This window comes from Magnolia sinica, chromosome 12, assembly GCF_029962835.1.
Source record: "Magnolia sinica isolate HGM2019 chromosome 12, MsV1, whole genome shotgun sequence".
In the NCBI taxonomy this organism is placed as follows: Eukaryota; Viridiplantae; Streptophyta; class Magnoliopsida; order Magnoliales; family Magnoliaceae; genus Magnolia; species Magnolia sinica.
Window position 1 is genome coordinate 31,793,199 of NC_080584.1, and position 11,586 is coordinate 31,804,784.

Below are 11,586 nucleotides of genomic sequence, written 5' to 3' on the forward strand. Positions count from 1 at the left end.
TTCATGTAAGCCACACCAAAGAAAATATTTGGAAGAGAGACATTCACCCTTGAAATTTGTAGGACCCACCATGATGATTATATAAAATGGACACATTAGTTTATCTAATGGAACCCCATCATTTTGTCTCATGGAACCCTAACACTTTGTCAAATGAACCCATCACTTTGTCTATTGAAACCCAGTCATTTTATTTGACAAGCCGCTACTTTATCTAGTGAAATCTTGTCACTTTGCATAGTAACATCGTCGCTTTGTCTAGTGGAACCAAGTCATTTTATTCCAAAACTCGTCATTTTATCAAGCAAAACCTTATCAATTTATTTGGCAACCCCATCACTTTATCTAGTGGAACATCGTCACTTTGTCCAATAATCACGTCACTTTGTCTATTAGAACCTTGTCACTTTGTCTAGCAACTTTTGTAGCGAAATCCCATCACTTTGTCTAGCAACCTTAACCTCTTTTTCTAGTAGAACCCCATCATTTGATACAATAGAACTTTGTCACTTTGTCCTACTTCTTTATCTAGTAGAACCTCATCACATTGTCTAGTAACCCAATCACTTTGTCTAGTGAACCTCGTCACGTCGTTTAACAGCCTCGCCACTTCGTTCAACAACTTCGTCACTTTATTCAACAACCTCATCACTGTCTAGTGGAACCCAGTTACTTTGTCTTTCAGCCTCGTCACTTGTTTAGTGGAACCAGGTTACTTTGTCCGGCAATCCATTTTTATAGATCATTATAGTTTGTGAGCATAAAATTGAGGAAGATCCAAATCTCAGGTGGACCACACCATAAGAAACATTCGTGATTAGAATGTTTAAAACTTATTGGGGGCTACAAATGTTTTGAATCAAGCTGATATTTGTATTTTCTCTTCATCCATGTCTTTATGACGTTATTAGTTGGTTGGATGGAAAATAAACATTACATTGGTCTCTACGAAGTTTATAATGGTATGTGTTCAATCACCACTTTTCCTATGGTGTGGTCCACTTGAGACATTGATCTATCTATTTTTAAATTCATGCCCTGATGTAAGTGGGAAAATTGGATAAACAGTGTGGATGAAAGAATAACCTCATGGTTAGAGGTGGGCATCGAGTCGATTTGGACCGAGTTAGGACTGACCTGACTCGATTCAGTTTTGAAATAGGCCTGACCCTAATTCGACTTGACTCGGTATCGAGTCAAACATGCCTAACCCGATCCGAGTCCGGGTCTGGCTTGGACTAATCTGGACTGAGTCTGACCCGATCACAAATACCGATTTGGGTCGAGTTAGACCGAGTTGGGTCGGGTGCAGTGGCTATCCACGAGCTAAAATCACAACTCAAAATCGAGATTCACTTGCTAGAATTGCAGCCTCTCCATAGCTACACGGTATCTCAGATATGAAAACGTCATATCTAAGTACTTTTTAATATATATACGAATTGAGTTTCATATCAAATTGAGTGAGTACCGAGTTGGATTTCGGATCGAGTCGAGTCGAGTTATTAGGTGACTCGAACTTGACTCGTTTTGAGTTCGAATTGGACGAAGTTAGCTCGATTAGGATTGATTCACCCACTCCGTTCGTATCGAGTTAGACAAGTCAAGTTTACCGAGTTGTCGCTTGCCCAACGCTAATCATGGCAAAGCCCACAAAGGTTTTTTATTTTTAGTAGCACATAATAACAACATTGGTGCTATGTACCATGCCACGTGATCCAATTGTAAAAGAAAGAACTCGACAACTCCGAATCCCCCTATGTGAGTGAGACCCATCTAATTGTATACATTGAATATCCATGCTATCTATCTATTTTGCTAGCTCATTTTATAGAGTAGGCTAAAAAGTGAAGCCTATCCAAGTCTCAAGTTGACCACACTACAAGAAACCACAATCATTGATTATTAAAACCTTTTTGTGGGCCACACATGGTTTTGGATCAAGCTGATATTTGTGTTTTTCCTTCGTCCGGGCTGTGTGACCTTATCAACAATAGATTGGATGGCAAATAAACATTACAATGGACAATAAAGTTTTCAATGGTCGGCATTTAATGACCACTGTTTCCTGTGGTGTGGTCCACTTGAGAGTTGTATTTGCTTCATTTTTTGTATGATTCTCTAAAATAACATGAGAAAACGGATGGATGGGGTAGATATACAATGCATAGATCAAGGCGGGCCCATGGTGAGGATCCTACGAATATCACTCATTCTAGGTCACAACTAATACTCCTTGCTAATCATGCAGATTTTGTAAATATTTTTTTATCTTATAAAATTTTCATGAGATGACGTGACCTAATTAAATTTTAGAAGAAAGAAATCGGAGGTGGATTATATACCGACGGGAGGTTGAGTAGCTAGACTCGCTAGTGAAGTGACATCACCAAATTATGTGGGGCCCACCATGATGTATGTGTTGTATCCACATTGTCCATCCATTTGGAAAGATCATTTTAGGGCATGATCAAAAGAATGAGGTAGATCCAAAGCAGGAGTGGACCCCACCATAGATAACAATGAGGAGAGTGACGTCCATCATTGAAGCCTTCTTAAGGTCCACCGAGGTTTTTATTTGAGATCCAACCTGTTCATAAATTAACATAGATATTAAAGAAGGGAAAACACAAATATTAGCTTGATTAAAAATTTTTGTGACCCTTAGAAATTTTTAATGGTGGGCGTGACTCTCTCCACTGTTTTTTGTAGTGGGGTCCACTCGAGTTTTGGATCTGATTCATTCTTAGGCTCATGCCCTAAGGTGATCTCTCTAAATGAATGGATGATGTGGATATAAAACATACATCATTGGACCCAAATAACTAGGTGACATCACTTTAGTGACGAGTCTCGTTATTCAGCCAGTGCGCTGAATCCCCAAATGGAAGGAAGCGGATTGCGTAGTAGCTGACTACGTTAGCGTACTGTGTAAACTCTATGGGGTCCGCCATGCTTTATGTATTTTATCTGCTCCATTCATCAATTGTACCAGATAAATTTAGGGCTTGAGACAAAAAATTAAGCATTTAGAATGTTCAAATGGACCACACCATAGGAAACAGTTGAATTGAACATTTACCGTTGAAAATTTCTTGGGGGCTACACAAGTTTTCGATCAAGCTTATATTTGTGTTTTCTTTTCATCCATGTTTATATGATCTTATGAACAAGTTGGATGAAAAATAAACATCATGGTGGGGCCTAGCGAGGTTTCAACGGTGGAAATCATTATCCCCACTGTTTACTGTGGTATGATCCACTTGATATTTGGATATACTTCAATTTTGGGATCAACCCCTTAAATGAGATGGAAAAACGGATGGACGGCTTGGATAGACCACATACAAATAAGGTGGGCCAACTAAGTTTACTCAGTATAGTAAGAGCGTACTGTACTCAGTATGCAATTTGATTTCCAAACGAAATCGTCTAACGTTTCCGTTAGACTTTTCCTAAAATATATATTTTTTAATATATTTAAGTGGTGATGTGTCACTTACAGTGACATGGACCAATAATAATGGTGGAATCAGTTGCTCACCTTTTCCATGAAACAGAGGATCTGTGCTCTTTTTTCATAAGGATACCAAATCCACTTCCGCCAGGCGAACTTGCTTTAAAAGAGAAATCGGATTGCATACCGAGTTACTCAGTACGCTCTTAAGGCGTGTTTGGATTCATGTATAGGGCTATATTGCATTGTAATATTGTACGGTCATCGTATTCATAGCACTGTAGATCGGATCCTTCCATTTTGTCATTGACAAACAAAATGTTTGGTATCGAGTGGGTTTAGAAATGTAAACAACGGATATTTCTAATTCATTGTTTGTTGAAGGAGCAGACTCCATAGTGATAGAGTACATATAACATAGAACACATACAAAACTTGATTAATGCTAGTGATTAGTACGGTCTAGCCATCCCTAGCACTCACATACACAATTTGAAAAAAAAAAAAAACCTAGATGAAATAACAGATACATAATACAATTTATACAAATTAACTAAAATATGTCCATTTACTAAATAAAAAAAAGGAAGAAAATAAAAAGTAAAGAAGAAAATAAAAAGTGAAGGAAAAAGAAACCAAAAGAAATCTTTCTGAGTAATGACAATTCTTCTTTCTTGACCCAATTGTCCAGCTCAGCCATTGATCCCTTATGATCATAGTGATGAAACAAACCATGCAATTACTGCGTATATAAGCACCACTCCAATCAGAACTTTGAAGACGACATTCATAATCCCTTCCTCCGTACCATATCGATTCACCTCGGAGTTTAATTCATTGGTGAGGTGCACTCCAACTTCGGGTTCGTCACTGGAAGCCGAACAATGAAATGAAGTAGCTTCACTTTTAACTCTTCTGGTGAGGCCTTCTGTTATGATTGCTGAGGCCCTGTATTTTTCAACAGGAGTGGTGCAAGATCCACGCTTCTGCAGACTGTCCTACATTCATTGAACCACAAGGACCGTTTGTTATATGATATGGTTTACCAAGCTCTTAATACCCAAAAATCCGTAACAAATTAATTGAAGTTTGTATATGAAAAGTGATTCATACCTTGAATCTATCCACTCTGTCGCAGCCGAAGCGTAAGTTTTAAATGATCGGTGTCTGCACCCACTGAATCCATCTACTTGCGCCCGAGCAAGCTCCCAGTTGTCATAAATTCCAGACACTCTACCCACATGTACCATATAGTATTTACCCATTTGTACCTAAAAAATAAATATACTGTCAGATTTGAAGTGCATTGACTGGTCAGGCAATTTTCTCAGCCTTATCTAGAAATAACAACAACACATGAGAAGTTTATGATGGAATTTATAGACGAATAAATAGAAATTCTGTTTCCATTATAAACATTCTCATTCTCACCTGAAACGGACCTTTCATTCAATCCCAATCTGACATAATATTACCCATCCAAATGATGGATTCAAATCGTGGTTGCTGTGAATAGAAATTTATAGACGTTGTTTACTTAAAAGAAGCATCATACAAGTTCAACTATCATGATATGAAATCAGACCGTGTTACCACAAAACTGACCAGATGAAGAAATCATCACAACTTTAACAGATTATATATATATATATATATAGCAGTTGAATGAGATGATATAACGAAACATAGTAGTAGCAACAACTCCAACCCAAATGTCCGTCTCTGTAACAATTTCAGACAGACATTACTGCAGGTCCCTGCATTAACCAATCAACCTACATTGGCCAATATTTCAAATGAAGTCAACTGAAATATATGAACATCTATGCCGATGAAATTAAGTAGAGATATATCAACAAAATTGTGGATGGTCCAACCATTAGAAACACCACTATCTAAAATTAACACAAACCAGTATAATCTGTGCTACATAAGCACCCATCCAAACCGAAATCACCACCCATCCAAACCCAGAATACCATAATAGTTATACAAAATAAAAAGAAAGAAAAAAAAAAGAGTTCAATTTCATCAAGTTCCCATAAGCTGTGTATCAAAGGCAGATTTTTATTTTTATTTTTAGAGAGGGCCACTGTGTTCGATGAGTTTTTGTATCCACTCCTTCCTCCTCTCATGGCCCATCTTCATGAAAAAGTCAGCGCTAACAAGATCCCCCTACAACAACCTGGCGGCACGAAGTTGGTCCTCAGGGCTGAGGCCATCAACTTCTTCAAGTATGCCCAACATTTTCTAAAGTTTGCTCATAGTTTTGCCTTGAGACATAGTGATGGTCAGAGACTTGACAACATTAGCCATTTCACCCATCCTGTCACCGATGAGATCACTCGGCTTACCCATTTTCTATCGGGTCAAGCCGATAGCAGTTGATTGACTGTTTTTGGACCCCCTAGAGGTCTCCACAGAGACTGTGTTAACCCTATTTAACCGCTGTGATCCCTCGTTGATACGAAGGGCTGAACCACTTTCGTGGTCCTCCTCATCGTCAGATGAAAGGCGAACTGTCTCAGACCCATATTCATCGGACTTGGAGTCAGACTTGAACTTATTTCTTAATCGTCGTCGACCAGAAAGTAGTGATGAGTGTGCTGTGCTGGCAAATGACCCATGGGTACAATCGTTGCCGAACATGAAGGCCAGGTCATTGTATCTGTCAATATGTTTCCCACACACTCTTTCTACGAATGGGTGAGACTACAAAAACAGTAAATGGATTCTTGTTAGCACGTTGTCAGCAATCGGAGCACCTAAGTAGAGATAAAAAAGAAAATATAAAAGTAAAACTATCTACTTTGAGTTATAAGTAATACTGACCGCAATATATCCATCCCACACATCGTCCGTCGCCAACACAATTTTCTGTTCAGTGTCCCATCCAAAACTAGAAGCATTCAACATATCCTTCACGGCCCAATAAAATCTTTTTAAGGTATGCAAGCGGTTTGAAATGTGTTTATTCTCTAGTTCAATACCACATTTATCAAAAATTTTATTGATTGTGGCCTTATATGCTTCTGGTTTGAAGCCGAGGTCACTTTTCCTTCCAATATTGACTTGTTCTACTAGTGCGTCCACTAATGCATTATCCATAGGATCAGTCCACTGAATCCGAGCTGATTTCTTAATAGTCGTAGGTTTTCTATTGCTGGTTGGTGTCGAAGTTCTCTTACTTGGAGTACCGAATATCTTACTCGGAGATGAGTTGTTTTTTTTGGGAGCTTGTATCTTTTGTAGGGGAACCCGTTTCATTCTTTTCTCTTTTTCCCTTATAAGAACTCTGTAAGAAATTAACTTTACCTACGCATTAGTAACAGTCAATGGAAATAGGAATACATGAAATAAAGAAACATACTAGCAATATGAGTCAATGGAAATTAGATATTGCGACATCCTAAATACTGTATCACATTAACTGTTATATAGCAGGCAGGGTAAATTTCCGTTATACTAAAATACGTGCATACATCAAAACTAACTTAACCACAAATTCCAATTACGAAAAAACTAAATAAAAAAAATCTGCTATTACACAAACAACATTATACATAAACAGAAAAATGACAAAGTCAATGTCGCTGCCGGGTGCGAGGGAGACTGTCATTCCACATCCTATCCGCAATCTCATCCCTTTTTTCGCCCATTCTTCTCTTGCGCGGTCTATCACGCAAGATAATATATGATCTTCTTCGGCCGCAGTTACATCCACAGGAGATGGCGAATGTCCTCAGAACTGTCTCCACTATCTTCCACTATTTCAGTAAAACCATCTTCACCACAAACACGGATGAAGTTGTGTATAACACAACAAGCTATAACAATCTTTACTTGAGTTATAAACTTGAACTATGGTGCTACACGTAGTATAGGAAAACAACCTTTTAAGATACAGAAACAATGTTTTATGACATTTCACAGCTGGGCATGACGATAATTGAACAGTTCTTTCTTATTAGCAGGCTTTTGTCCTGTACGAAACTCATTCAAATGATATCTGACACGTCAATAAGGTGCCATAAGCCCAAGAGAATGCGTGTATCCCGCATTAACGACATAATATTTTCCTACACAAAACAATGTATGGATATTACATTTGACATGCTACTACTTTAGAAGGTCGAATATTACATATTAGACCCTAATTATCACATGCTTTTGCGTACATGATAATGCTTAACGTTGTATTTTAATCGTGTTTGTGATGTAGGTTGTAATCAAGAGCTAGGACTGAAAAAGGATACTACAAGCATGGAATTAACGCTCCGAAGTCACCAAAGCAAGAGATGGACTCCAGAGGACCAAGATTGATAGATTTACATGATATAGATTCGAGGAAATCAAGCCGTTCACGTTGAAGAGGCCCAAAAGTTGTCCAAGATTCAAGATCACATGGTTTCAACCATCCATTCAGCTCAAAACTTCATACATGGCTTGAGGACCATAAATTAACCGTACGTGCTGAAAATCAGCCATCAGATCCTTGTTGAAGTGTTCCAAACGACAAATCAGCCCCTTAATTCCTTAAGTGGGGCCCACCTGGTCTCTGGATATGCCTTAACTTTGGATTCAACCCATTAAATGGGGAGAAAAAAATGAATTAGTGGAGTGGATTTCGGATTAACATCACAGTGGACCCCACCTTGTGTGGAGTGTACATAATGCGCATGTGCACCATCTGTGCACTCCACCTTAAAGACGGTCAAACCGACGTTTGACCCGTCTCTCCTTTTTAAAAACGGCAACTGCCGTGTTGCTGCTGCGTAACCGTCCAACGGACGGATTTGGCGGATGCTGGGGGGCCACTATCATGGCCCACCCGAACGATCCAAGCCGTCCACCTTGTATAGGGGCTCGCAAAGGTCGAACCCATGTTCACATTATACATCAATGCAGGCACATGTGCCCGCTACAGAGGTCACAAGTAAGCAGTCCTGCAACGTTCAAACCAGTGCAGTGCGATTTTCTTCCTTGGGCCGGACTACATCCAAGTACAAACTAACCTTTCCCGACCTAGATTTCGTCCTGCATTTAATGGACGTCTTGGATTTACAAAATAACAACGAAGTGGGCCCCACCATCGAAACAGCGCAAGTGCCATCCGCAATCCCTGTTTTAGCGCCGGACACTGGGCGTTCCTTTTTTGGCCATTGCACGATCATGGCAATGATCGGATAGAAGATCTGATCCGTCCATCATGTAGGCTTGTCCAAAACATCCCAAGGGATGTTGATCTTTTGGACGAAATGCAAGGAAGAGGGGAGTTGGGAGGTTCCCATTTTGACTGCGTAATGGTTATACACGCGACCGACTTCCAATCTCGCGGATTGCTGTGCGTAAAGAACTCCAGCAAGGTCGGTTCTCCACCGACCTCTCCACCGTCTTACCCTCTTATAAAGAGAAGGGAGAAGCTATTCATTCGGGCATTCAATTTCAAGGGGACGTGGAGCAGAGAGAGAGAGAGAGAGAGAGAGAGAGAGAGAGAGAGAGAGAAGAGAAGTGGGAGATTGAGAGTGAGAGAGAAAGGGACGGACGTGAGAGTGCGTGAGAAAGGGACGGACGCGAGAGCGAAATAATAAAATTTTGGGAGAGGGGGAAAAGAAAAACGAGCGCAGTTTTTCGCATTTTGTACCTGCTACAGCTATACTACGGTCTAAAGCCGATTTCATTTGTAATTGATTGATTTATTTCTTTCTGTAGTATGATTAAATGAAAATTTCATACCTCTCTAATCTATGAGCTTAACCAAACTCTAGATGTGGATGTTATTTGGAATCTTATTCTAGGTATGCTTGTGTTCGACCATGAACAAGTTTCCTACAAAGAAAGAAATAGGAATCTACATCTATTCATGCCTAACCATGGATGGAAAGATGTGATCCTTGTGCTTCAAGGGAATTATACATCCTGTGTGCCTGACCAAGGACACAGAGTGTGCTTTATTTAGTAAATTTGTCAATCTGAATTAGGGTGAATCAATAGGTAAAACAAGGGTTATGATAATTAGGGGTGGATTCAAAAGTCCTAGTGTTCTCCTTGATTAAATTTTCCTTCTTGTTCTTAGCTGCTTTTTCATTAATTTTGTAGTTTACTTAATCACCTCAAATATTTGTTGGATTAGTTAAGAAGAGTCTTTAATTTTGAATTGTGACAACCAGTCCTCGTGGGAACGATCTCATAATACATACCATATCTACATCTGATTCGTATACTTGCGAGTTTAAAATCATTTATATTAAGGATATTACATTTGACATGCTACTACTTTAGAAGAAATAACAACAATCTTTATTTACCATGAGGAATAAAGTAACAATCTGATCAACGGGTTAACGCATTTTGCAAAACATGAGCATCAGAGGCAGAACCATCATAACCCGCAAGCACATATACAAATTTCATATCAAAAGTACAAGCTGGAGACAAAACCTTTTTGATTTCAAAAGGTGACACTTACTTCTTTGGGCAAATATACAGGCATATGAGTCCCATCAAGTGCTCCAATACATTCTTATAAGAAAGTTGATCTGACTTTTAGGTTGTTATTTAGTAATCAGCACATACTTCGTATCATATAAATCTAAATCTCAGAATGTTTTACTTAAAAGTATGGATTCCACATTGGATTATCGAATATCTCTTTGGGAGTATGTAAACCTTGAAACTTTTACATATTTCGAATAAAGTTCAATTATAGCATCAAGAATTCTTCGGAAATGGCGACTAACTGTCTCCCCAGACCTTGAAGAACGATGACCAATGACACGGTTTCATACATTGTGGCCGATAGTATGTAGGAACATTACCACTTGTTCCTCTAAACTGCACCGCCTTAAATCAGAAAGTAAATTCCTATCTCTAATTAAAGAGCACAATTCGAAGAACTTATCGTGACCCATTCTTAGCTATGCTAGACAGTCAATATCGCTATTCTTAATAATTTCATTTATGAATATATTTCTCTCTATATGACCATCTCTAGGCGAAACCTTGATACAATAACGACGATAATACTCAGCAGTTCCAATAACACACACAGATGCTGCAATCGCGGTTAATGCAGTTGCTATTTCGTTTTCATTCCAATCACTACTGGGGGACTAATCATGGCTAGAGTCACCACTATAAGACCCCATAAGACAAATGCGGAACTGACCTATTATTATTTTCAGTTATTTTCTATTTATTAGTGCAAATGACACTAGAAGACTATATGTACAGTAAGGAATTAAAGTACACAAAAGGTGAGTTCAAATCACAGCATATGGATTCTTAACATGATTGACATAAGCAATATATATATATATATCTGTGAAGTTTATTACAGTCAGGCAATCTCAGACATAACACATGTTACAGTGGAGTAAAATGAGTTCGTGATTAGGAGAAGTTTAGCAATAACATAGAGAAAAATACACTTAGACTGAAATAAGAGTGATTAGTAATATATGTTTGATTTTAAATGCGTATCAGCAGTGTAATTACGCATCTCTATTCTTTCTTACAATGGAATAAACCGATTAGTATCAGGATCTGCACGTATGCGAGACTTGTCTGCACCAGTGGGCGACAGTCAAACCTCAATATTTACTGTATTAAAAAATAATTTGGAATATAGAATCGAAATGATCCTGGAGCATCTTTAAAATACAGTTTGCAAAACATGAAACTATTTGTTAGTCTTTCAGACATCTATCACAGCCAATGAATATTCACAATACGATAGAATACAATCAATACAAACAAGCATTTGAACATGCATCCTATCAGCCTTATGAGAAAACGGATGATGCATTCAAAATCATGTAAGATTGAAAAAAGGAATATTACCTTCAACAATCAACAAGCCACTGGATGTTACAAACCCTACAAAATGTTTTCAGAACTGAAGTTTTTTTGTGGAAGAAGATGGAAGACAACATTTTCTTTTATAGCCATATATGAAATAGAATTAGTATTAGTCAATGGAGTTCATTATTCTCACACTGGATGACATCCAGAGGTTATGTCCCAGGTGTCGGGAGGTGAATCAATCTCCTGGATACACTTCTGATATCCAGTGTTGTCATGAAGATCTCCCTTTCAAGAAAATTAGAATCGGATGTATTGCATGAGAC